The 8,257-nt window shown below is 42.0% G+C and overlaps 1 non-coding gene across 1 annotated transcript; it reads left to right on the top strand.

Moving 5' to 3' along the window:
• The first annotated feature begins 7,365 nt into the window (after positions 1–7,365).
• On the top strand, positions 7,366–7,441 carry TRNAT-GGU (transfer RNA threonine (anticodon GGU)). The gene has a single exon. It is a non-coding gene; the product is annotated as a tRNA-Thr (tRNA).
• The last annotated feature ends 816 nt before the right edge of the window (positions 7,442–8,257 follow it).

Here is an 8,257-nt window from a genome sequence, read left to right as displayed (position 1 = left end):
TGGGCCATAGGACTACAAGAAAATTTGATATTCTTCTACCCCAAAAGAAAAAATAGAAAAGCATAGTGCTTTGGGAACCTTTACATAAATCTCTATATTCTTTTTTCAAGCTTCTGCTGTTGTTTCCAGACATGCAATAGATGTTGAGTCAGTGTTAGTCATGACAATAGAACTGTTCATCATAGGTGAGCACTTGTTTTGAAGTTGAAGTTTGTTTAAATGGAGCAGATTCTCAAGATCTCTTTTACTAATCTGTGCTTACCAGGAAAGGGATCAAAGACTATGGAACCAAACCGAACCTATTGCATCATATAACCCAGTGCACATGAAGTATCTTCTAAAATACACCTTCTTCTCAGTAGTATTAGCTGGCATTATATTTCAGGCCAAATAAATTTCTGCTGTTAAAATGTGAGCCGGAAAAGCAGGCTTTTAAAAATTGAAGTGACATCACCACGGAATAGATGCTGGAGGCCATAATTACCAATTGCTTAACATGTATTGTGTAGGTGCCAACTGCTTAAAGAGAGCATTATATCTGCCAATTCTTTCCTTTAATCCCACTTCCAGCATCATTGACACAGGCAAATACTTTAATTCCCAGGGTGGGGGTGGAATTCTTGTTCTGTGCATGTTCTGGCTTTATCAATATGAAGAAGTCAAAGGCTTTCCATTCCTGTGACTTTGGGCTGGGGGTTCCTTCAACTCTGAGAAGATGCTTACTCATGAATGCAAATCCCATCAACAATTTGGTGACTCTGCTGTGAGCAAAGTTGGGACTTCATGGAGCATTCTTTTTCTTTATTTCAGCCTTCACATTGTTTCCAGGTTTTATTTCATATACTGTAAAACATGAATGTCCATATACTCCCATGCTTGTGATGATAATAGTAGTATCACATATTTTACCTTGAGTATTTATATATATGATATTTATTGTCACTATACTCTTTAAAATAACAATATGGGGCCCTGGCCGGTTGGCTCAGCAGTAGAGCGTTGGCCTGGTATGCAGGAGTCCCAGGATTGATTCCCGGCCAGGGCACACAGGAGAAGTGCCCATCTGCTTCTCCACTCCTCCCCCTCTCCTTCCTCTCTGTCTCTCTCTTCCCCTCCCGCAGCTGAGGCTCCATTGGAGCAAAGATGGCCTGGGCACTGAGGATGGCTCTGTGGCCTCTGCCTCAGGTGCTAGAATGGCTCTGTATGCAACAGAGCGACGCCCCAGATGGGCAGAGCATCGCCCCCTGGTGGGCATGCGGGTGGATCCTGGTTGGGTGCATGCAGGAGTCTGTCTGACTGCCTCCCAGTTTCCAGCTTCGGAAAAATGAAAATAAATAAATAAATAAAATAACAATATGGTAATTTGTCCAAAGGAACATACTAAGTCAATGGCAGAGCCAAAATGAAGGCTAGTATTTCTTTAATTTCACTGTTTTGCTCTCTTCATTACCTTATTTTGAAGGCAGTGCAAATAGGAATAAGGGAGAAAAATGAGTTAGTTTAGTGGACTGTGCTAACAACGTTTTCCTAGTGACAAAGAAACTTCTAGTGAGAAGGAACTACAAGGTCCTGCCCACTGTCCAGCTTTATCTTGTGCATTTGCTTCAGCTGCCTCCTCTGCTCCAGCCTTACTGGTCCTCTTTGCAGAGCTAGAATAGATCAAGCTTTTTCCCACTTCACGACTTCCACACAAACTATTCCCTAACTTGGACCCCTCCTTGACTCCCTCAGCCTCTCTCATCCGATCTTTTGGGGGTTTGTTTATATGTCTCATTCCCAATCTTAGTAAGACCCATGTCTTATTTAGTTCAAGTTTTCCCCAAAGCAGAGTCTGAGACAAAGACTTTTGTGTGGGTGCATAGCAGGAGAGTGGAGGGAAGAAGGGCAAGCCAACATAAGGAGGTATTACTGAACTGACCACTCCTATGGGCAACTACCGGCTTGATCACACAGGATCTTCTAGGAATCTTATTAAATGCATCTTCAACCTTCTGGCCATTTATCCATTGGTTCCTGTAGAGCATTTTGTTGAAAGGTATTTGTCAGCTCAATCCTGTCTGAGGTGTAAAGGTCTCTAAACAGCATTATATTTTTATTTTTATTTATTATTTATTTATTCATTCATTCATTCATTTATTTATTTTAGGTGAGAGGAAGGGAGATAGTGAGGAAACTCCTGCATGTACCCTGACTGGGACCCACCTGGCAACCCCAACTGTGGTCGATGCTCAAGTATCGAGCTATTTTCCCCGCCTGAGGCTGACGGGTGCTCTAGCACTGAGCCACCAGCCAGGGTCTTCATTTTTATTTTTTAATAAGTTGTTTTAAATGGATTGCTGAAGCGTCAGCCCAGTGTGTGGATGTCTTGGATTCAATTCCCAGTCAGCGCACACAGGAGAAGCGACCATCTGCCTCTCCTCCTTCTCTTTTGCTCTCTCTTTTTCCCTCCCACAGCCATAGCTCCATTGGTTCAAGCGTCAGCCCCGGCCCTGAGGATGCTTGTGGAACCTCCACTGCAGGCACTAAAAATAGCTAGATTCCGAGCATGGCCCCAGATGGGCAGAGCCTCAGCCTCAGATGGAGGTTTCTGAGTGGATCCCAATGCGGGAACATGTGGGAGTCTGCCTCACTATCCCCCCTTTCTCATCTAAAAAAAAATTTTTTTTTGAAGAAAAAAATGTCTTATGCTAGCCTGCCAGCGGACCTCAGAAAGACGGAAGCCTTTATGCAGTGGCTCCCACATGGAATCAATTCTATCACACTCTGGGTTGCACATGTGTGAGTGTTGGGTGCATCCCCAAAGTTGTGCCATACTGTGAAGTCAGAGAAGCTCTAAGGCAGAAGCCTGGATGCCAGCTGTACGGGCCTGGAAGAGGTGCATGAAACTGTGGAAGCCTACTCTGGAACTGGTTACCACAGCAGTCACTGGGACAGGAAGTGAGGCCAGATGGGTTTGAAGGCAAGCAGGCAGTCCGGATGAAGCCCTCTCACACTGTCTCACAGCACCCAGGTTTTTCCCCCCATGGCATTAATTTACATCAGTATCTTTTTTTTTTTTTGTATTTTTGTATTTTTCTGAAGCTGGAAACGGGGAGAGACAGTCAGATAGACTCCCGCATATGCCCGACCGGGATCCACCCGGCACGCCCACCAGGGGGTGACGCTCTGCCCACCAGGGGGCGATGCTCTGCCCCACCGGGGCGTCGCTCTGCCGAGACCAGAGCCACTCTAGCGCCTGGGGCAGAGGCCAAGGAGCCATCCCCAGCGCCCGGGCCATCTTTGCTCCAATGGAGCCTTGGCTGCGGGAGGGGAAGAGAGAGACAGAGAGGAAGGAGGGGAGAGGAGTGGAGAAGCAAATGGGCGCTTCTCCTATGTGCCCTGGCCGGGAATCGAACCCGGGTCCCCCGCACGCCAGGCCGACGCTCTACCGCTGAGCCAACCGGCCAGGGCCTACATCAGTATCTTTTTAAATGGCCATTCCTCTACTTCACTGCAAGTTCTGTTGTGTCAGGACTGTGTCTTTTTGCCCTGTACTGTCCTCAGTGCCTAGCACTTGCACTTCACACCTGATAGGTGACTGATACATTTGTTGACTGAATAAATACATACGTGGGATGTGAGGGCATTCTTTAATTATTCTCAAACCTCCTGTCCTTCCTACAACTACCCTCTACCTTGATAAACAACAGCAAAACAAACAGACAAACAAAGTGTTTGTATGTAGCAAACATTACTGAAGTTGGGGTTAATGGAAGGACGCAGCCAAATCCCTTTCCTCTGTCCATGTTATGGGGCTCCTACCAACAGGCTCCTCCCATTAATTAACTAGGGGAAGAAAGCAGTGAACTTTTCTTCCTCTAATTGGTTTCTTTTCTTCTCTACTGTTCTATATCCAGAGCTTCTAACATGCTCTGCCCAACAGTGGTCTGTTTACTCCTTGCCCCTCTTTCTAGAAACACAGAAACATTGCCAGAGGACCAAAATTCCCTCTCTTTATTTTCTTGTCTCTCACACCAGTCTCTACTTATGGAAATAAGCAACCTAGAAATTTGTTTCCCCGTTATAAGGTGTATTTTGATATCTACCCTGGTGAAGTTTTTTTCAGAAAGAAAAAGCATGGTTTTAATTAATTAATTTACTTATTTATGAGAGGAGGGAAGATAGTGAGGTGGACTCCCACATGCACCTCAACTGGGATCCACTTGGCAACCCCATCTATGACCAATGTTCTAGTACCGAGCTATTTTTAGCACCTGAGCCTGTTGTGTTCTAAAGGAGCTATCCTCAGAGCCCCTAGACCATGCTCCAACCAATCAAGCCACTGGCTGAGGGAGGGGAAGAGGAAGAGAAGGGGGAGAGGGAGTGGGGGGAAGCAGATGGTCTCTTTCCTTGTGTGCCCTGACCAGGAATTGAACCCAGGACATTCATATACCAGACCTATGCTCTATCTACTGAGCCACTGGCCAGAGCTTGGGTTTTTTTTTATTTTATTGATTGACTTTTTTAAAGAAAGGAGAGACAGACAGAGAAGGTGGGAGGAGCAGGAAGCATTAACTAATAGTATTTGCTTTTCATAGGTGCCTTGACTGGGCAAGCCTGGGTTTTTTAACAAACAACCTCAGCATTGCAGTTTGATGTTGTATCCATGTGCCACCACAGGTCAGGCTAGTTTGGGTTTCAATGGTCAAGTTTCCCCATCTTCATCACAAATGTCTAATACTTAGGAAACTACTCGACACACAACAGAAATCAATATGAAGTTCATTTACTTTTACCAGTATTTCTCACACTTCAGATATTCTATGTAATTTTCTCATTTTTGACATATAGTTCAAAGGTAATTATTACCTTTGAAAAATTTTAAATAATTTAGCATTTTTATTTAAATAAGTTTATTTAAATGGTAAATTGTATATACTTACCATAAATAGAACTTTGTGAATTACCTGTTATAAATAGAAGGTAACCATGAAATGTAATGTTATGGACTGAATGTGTAAATTCATGTTGAGTCCTAATCCACTGTGTGATGAGACTTGGAGGTGGGCCCTTTGAGAGGTTAGATTTAGATGAGGTTATGAAAGTGGAACCCCAAAGATGGGATTAGTGTCCATATAAGAAGAGAAGAGGTAAGAGCTCCCACTCTCAATTTCTGCCATGTGAGGGTACAGCTAGATGTAAGTGAAGAAGAAGGCCCTCATCAATAATGGAATAGGCTGGCACCTTGATCTTGGACTTCCCAGCCTCCAGAACTCTGAGAAATAAATGTTTATTTTTTAAACCCCCAGTCTATGGTATTTTGTTATAGCATCCTGATCAGACTAAAACACATACACATATATGTATAACTAAAAACAATTCACTAATTAAATACTAGCTTAATAAATACCTGATAGATGCCTTGAGTGTAATGCTTGTTTTTTATTTGTTTTTTTAAGTAGATTAGCAAATGTTAAAAAGTTTTTTAAAAATATGAGAGGTTTTTCTTTCTGACATAATCAGAAGGATGAAAATAGAACTTAAAAAGGAGTGACTTCTTTACTGTGGTTGTCTATGCTTTTCAAAGTTTTGTTTGTGTACTGCTCAAATCATCCTGTGCACATGTTCTAAACTGTGAGAAACACTAGTTACATTCTTACTGTCCATAAGAGTAGACAGATGGGGAGGTACTGCTCAGTTTTTCTATGTTGCTGCTCATGTTCAGAGAACGTTCTATCTTTAAGTTTTAATTTCCTGCTCCCTTTAATGTTCATTAACCTATTGTTTGGTTATATCACTGAGGGTTGAAGAGATCCTATGGAAGACCTCACAGAGCCCTGAGATGGAAGTGGGACTCTGGCTTTCCTTCAGGCTCCGTAAATTAGGTAGATCCCTGATTCCCTAACTTCAGCTGCTTCATCAATAAAGGAAGAATCAAGATCAGTTTGACAAAATGAGGTAAAATGACAGGTAGTAGATGGAGATAACCCATGGTCTGTCTGTCCTATGTCAAAGCCTTTAAAATGGCTACATATAAGCATCAGAAAATGGCATGTTGTGAACACCATCTATTGGTAGTAGTGTAACAAAAAACTGCTGGGAATGCTAAGCCCAGTCATTATTCCCAAATCACTGACAGGCAGACTTCTGTGAATTGATTTGACGTGATAGACAGGTACAAACTTATATTTAATTGTGATAGTTCTGCATCGATTTTGAAAATTGCCAGTGATGTCAGAGAAATGACACTGTGAGGAGCGTGACCGACAAATCTCCCCAATTTCAACAAGTTCATCAACCACAGACAGAAAAATCTATCCTTGGAGCGTCTGGGGGTTCCACACATTGAAAACAAACTGCTATCAACAAGACCACCCTCAGATGCCATTAAGAAAAATGAAATCGAATATCATGGAAACAAAAGATAGAGAAGTAGCACAGATAGATGTGGAAAAATCTATGAAGGAAAAAATTTAATATATTGGAAACCTTGGAGCTAAATGACAGAGAATTTAAAATAGAAATCTAAAAATACTCAGAGATATACAAGAAAACACAGAAAGGCAATTTAGGGAGCTCAGAAAACAACTCAACGAACACAAAGAATATATTACCAAGGAAATTGAAACTATAAAAACAAATCAAACACAGATGAAAAACTCAGTTCATGAACTGAAAAACAAGGTAACAAGCTTAGCTAATAAAACAGGCCAGATAGAAGGTAGGATTAGTGACATAGAAGACAAGCAACTTCAGGCACAACAGAGAGAAGAAGAGAGAGACTCAAAAATTTAAAAAAATGAGAAAGCCTTACAGGAATTGTCTGACTCTATCAAAAAGAATAACATAAGAATAATAGGTATATCAGAGGGAGAAGAGAGAGAAAATGGAATGGAGAATATATTCAAACAAATAATAAATGAGAACTTCCCAAGCCTGTGGAAAGAACTAAAGCCTCAAATTCAAGAAGCAAACAGAGCACCGAGTTTTCTTAACCACAACAAACCTACTCCAAGGCACATCATAAAAAGGTTGGCACAAACCAATGACAAAGAAAAAATTCTCAAGGCAGCCAGGGAAAAGAAGAATACAACATATAAATGAAGGCCTATTAGATTATCATCAGATTTCTCAGCAGAAACTCTACAAGCTAGAAGAGAGTGGACCCCAATATTTAAAGCCCTGAAAGAGAGGACCTTTCAGCCAAGAATACTATACCCATCAAAGCTGTCCTTCTAATACAAAGGAGAAATAAAAACATTCACAAATACAGAAAAGATGAGGGAATTTATCATCAGAAAACTCCCACTCCAGGAAATACTAAAGGGAGTTTTCCAAACAGATACAAAGAACAAAACAAAACACAACCACAAGTAAAAGCTCCAGGCCCTGGCCGGTTGGCTCAGTGGTAGAGCGTCGGCCTGGTGTGCGGAAGTCCTGGGTTCGATTCCCAGCCAGGGCACACAGGAGAGGCGCTCATCTGCTTCTCCACGCCTCCCCCTCTCCTTCCTCTCTGTCTCTCTCTTCCCCTCTCGCAGCCAAGGCTCCATTGGAGCAAAGTTTGCCCGGGTGCTGAGGATGGCTCTGTGGTCTCTGCCTCAGGCATTAGAATGGCTCTGATTGTGGCAGAGTGATGCCCCAGATGGGCAGAACATTGCCCCCTGGTGGGCATGCTGGGTAGATCGTGGTCGGGTGCATGTGGGAGTCTGTCTGACTATCTCCCTGTTTCCAACTTCAGAAAAATAATAATAATAATAATAATAAAAAGCTCCACCAAGAACACAATAACACCAAATTCAAACTGTGACAACAAAACCAAAAAAAGGGGAGGAGAGGACAGAGATTAAGAGTAGCAAGGGACGATGAAGTGCAGAAACACTCATAAGAAAAGGTACTACAATGAATATGGTAGGTACCCTTTTCATTACTTAATGGTAACCACCCTTGAAAAAAACACCACAGAAGCATATGACTTAAAAAAGGTAGCAACAGAGGAAAGAAGTATGGAATACAAACAAACAAAAACAAAGGATAGAAAAACAAAAGAGGAGAATCAAACAAGATACAAAACTAACAGAAAGCAATTTATAAAATGGCAATAGGGAACCCACAAGTGTCAATAATTACACTAAATGTAAATGGATTAAACTCACCAAGAAAAAGACACAGAGTAGCAGAATGGATTAAAAAAGAAAATTCAACTGTATGCTGCCTACAAGAAACACATCTAAGCAACAAGGATAAAAACAAATTCAAAGTGAAAGGCTGGAAAACAATA

The sequence above is a fragment of the Saccopteryx bilineata genome, chromosome 5 (assembly GCF_036850765.1).
Source record: "Saccopteryx bilineata isolate mSacBil1 chromosome 5, mSacBil1_pri_phased_curated, whole genome shotgun sequence".
NCBI classification, from domain to species: Eukaryota; Metazoa; Chordata; class Mammalia; order Chiroptera; family Emballonuridae; genus Saccopteryx; species Saccopteryx bilineata.
This window is presented reverse-complemented; position numbering and strand designations above follow the sequence as displayed.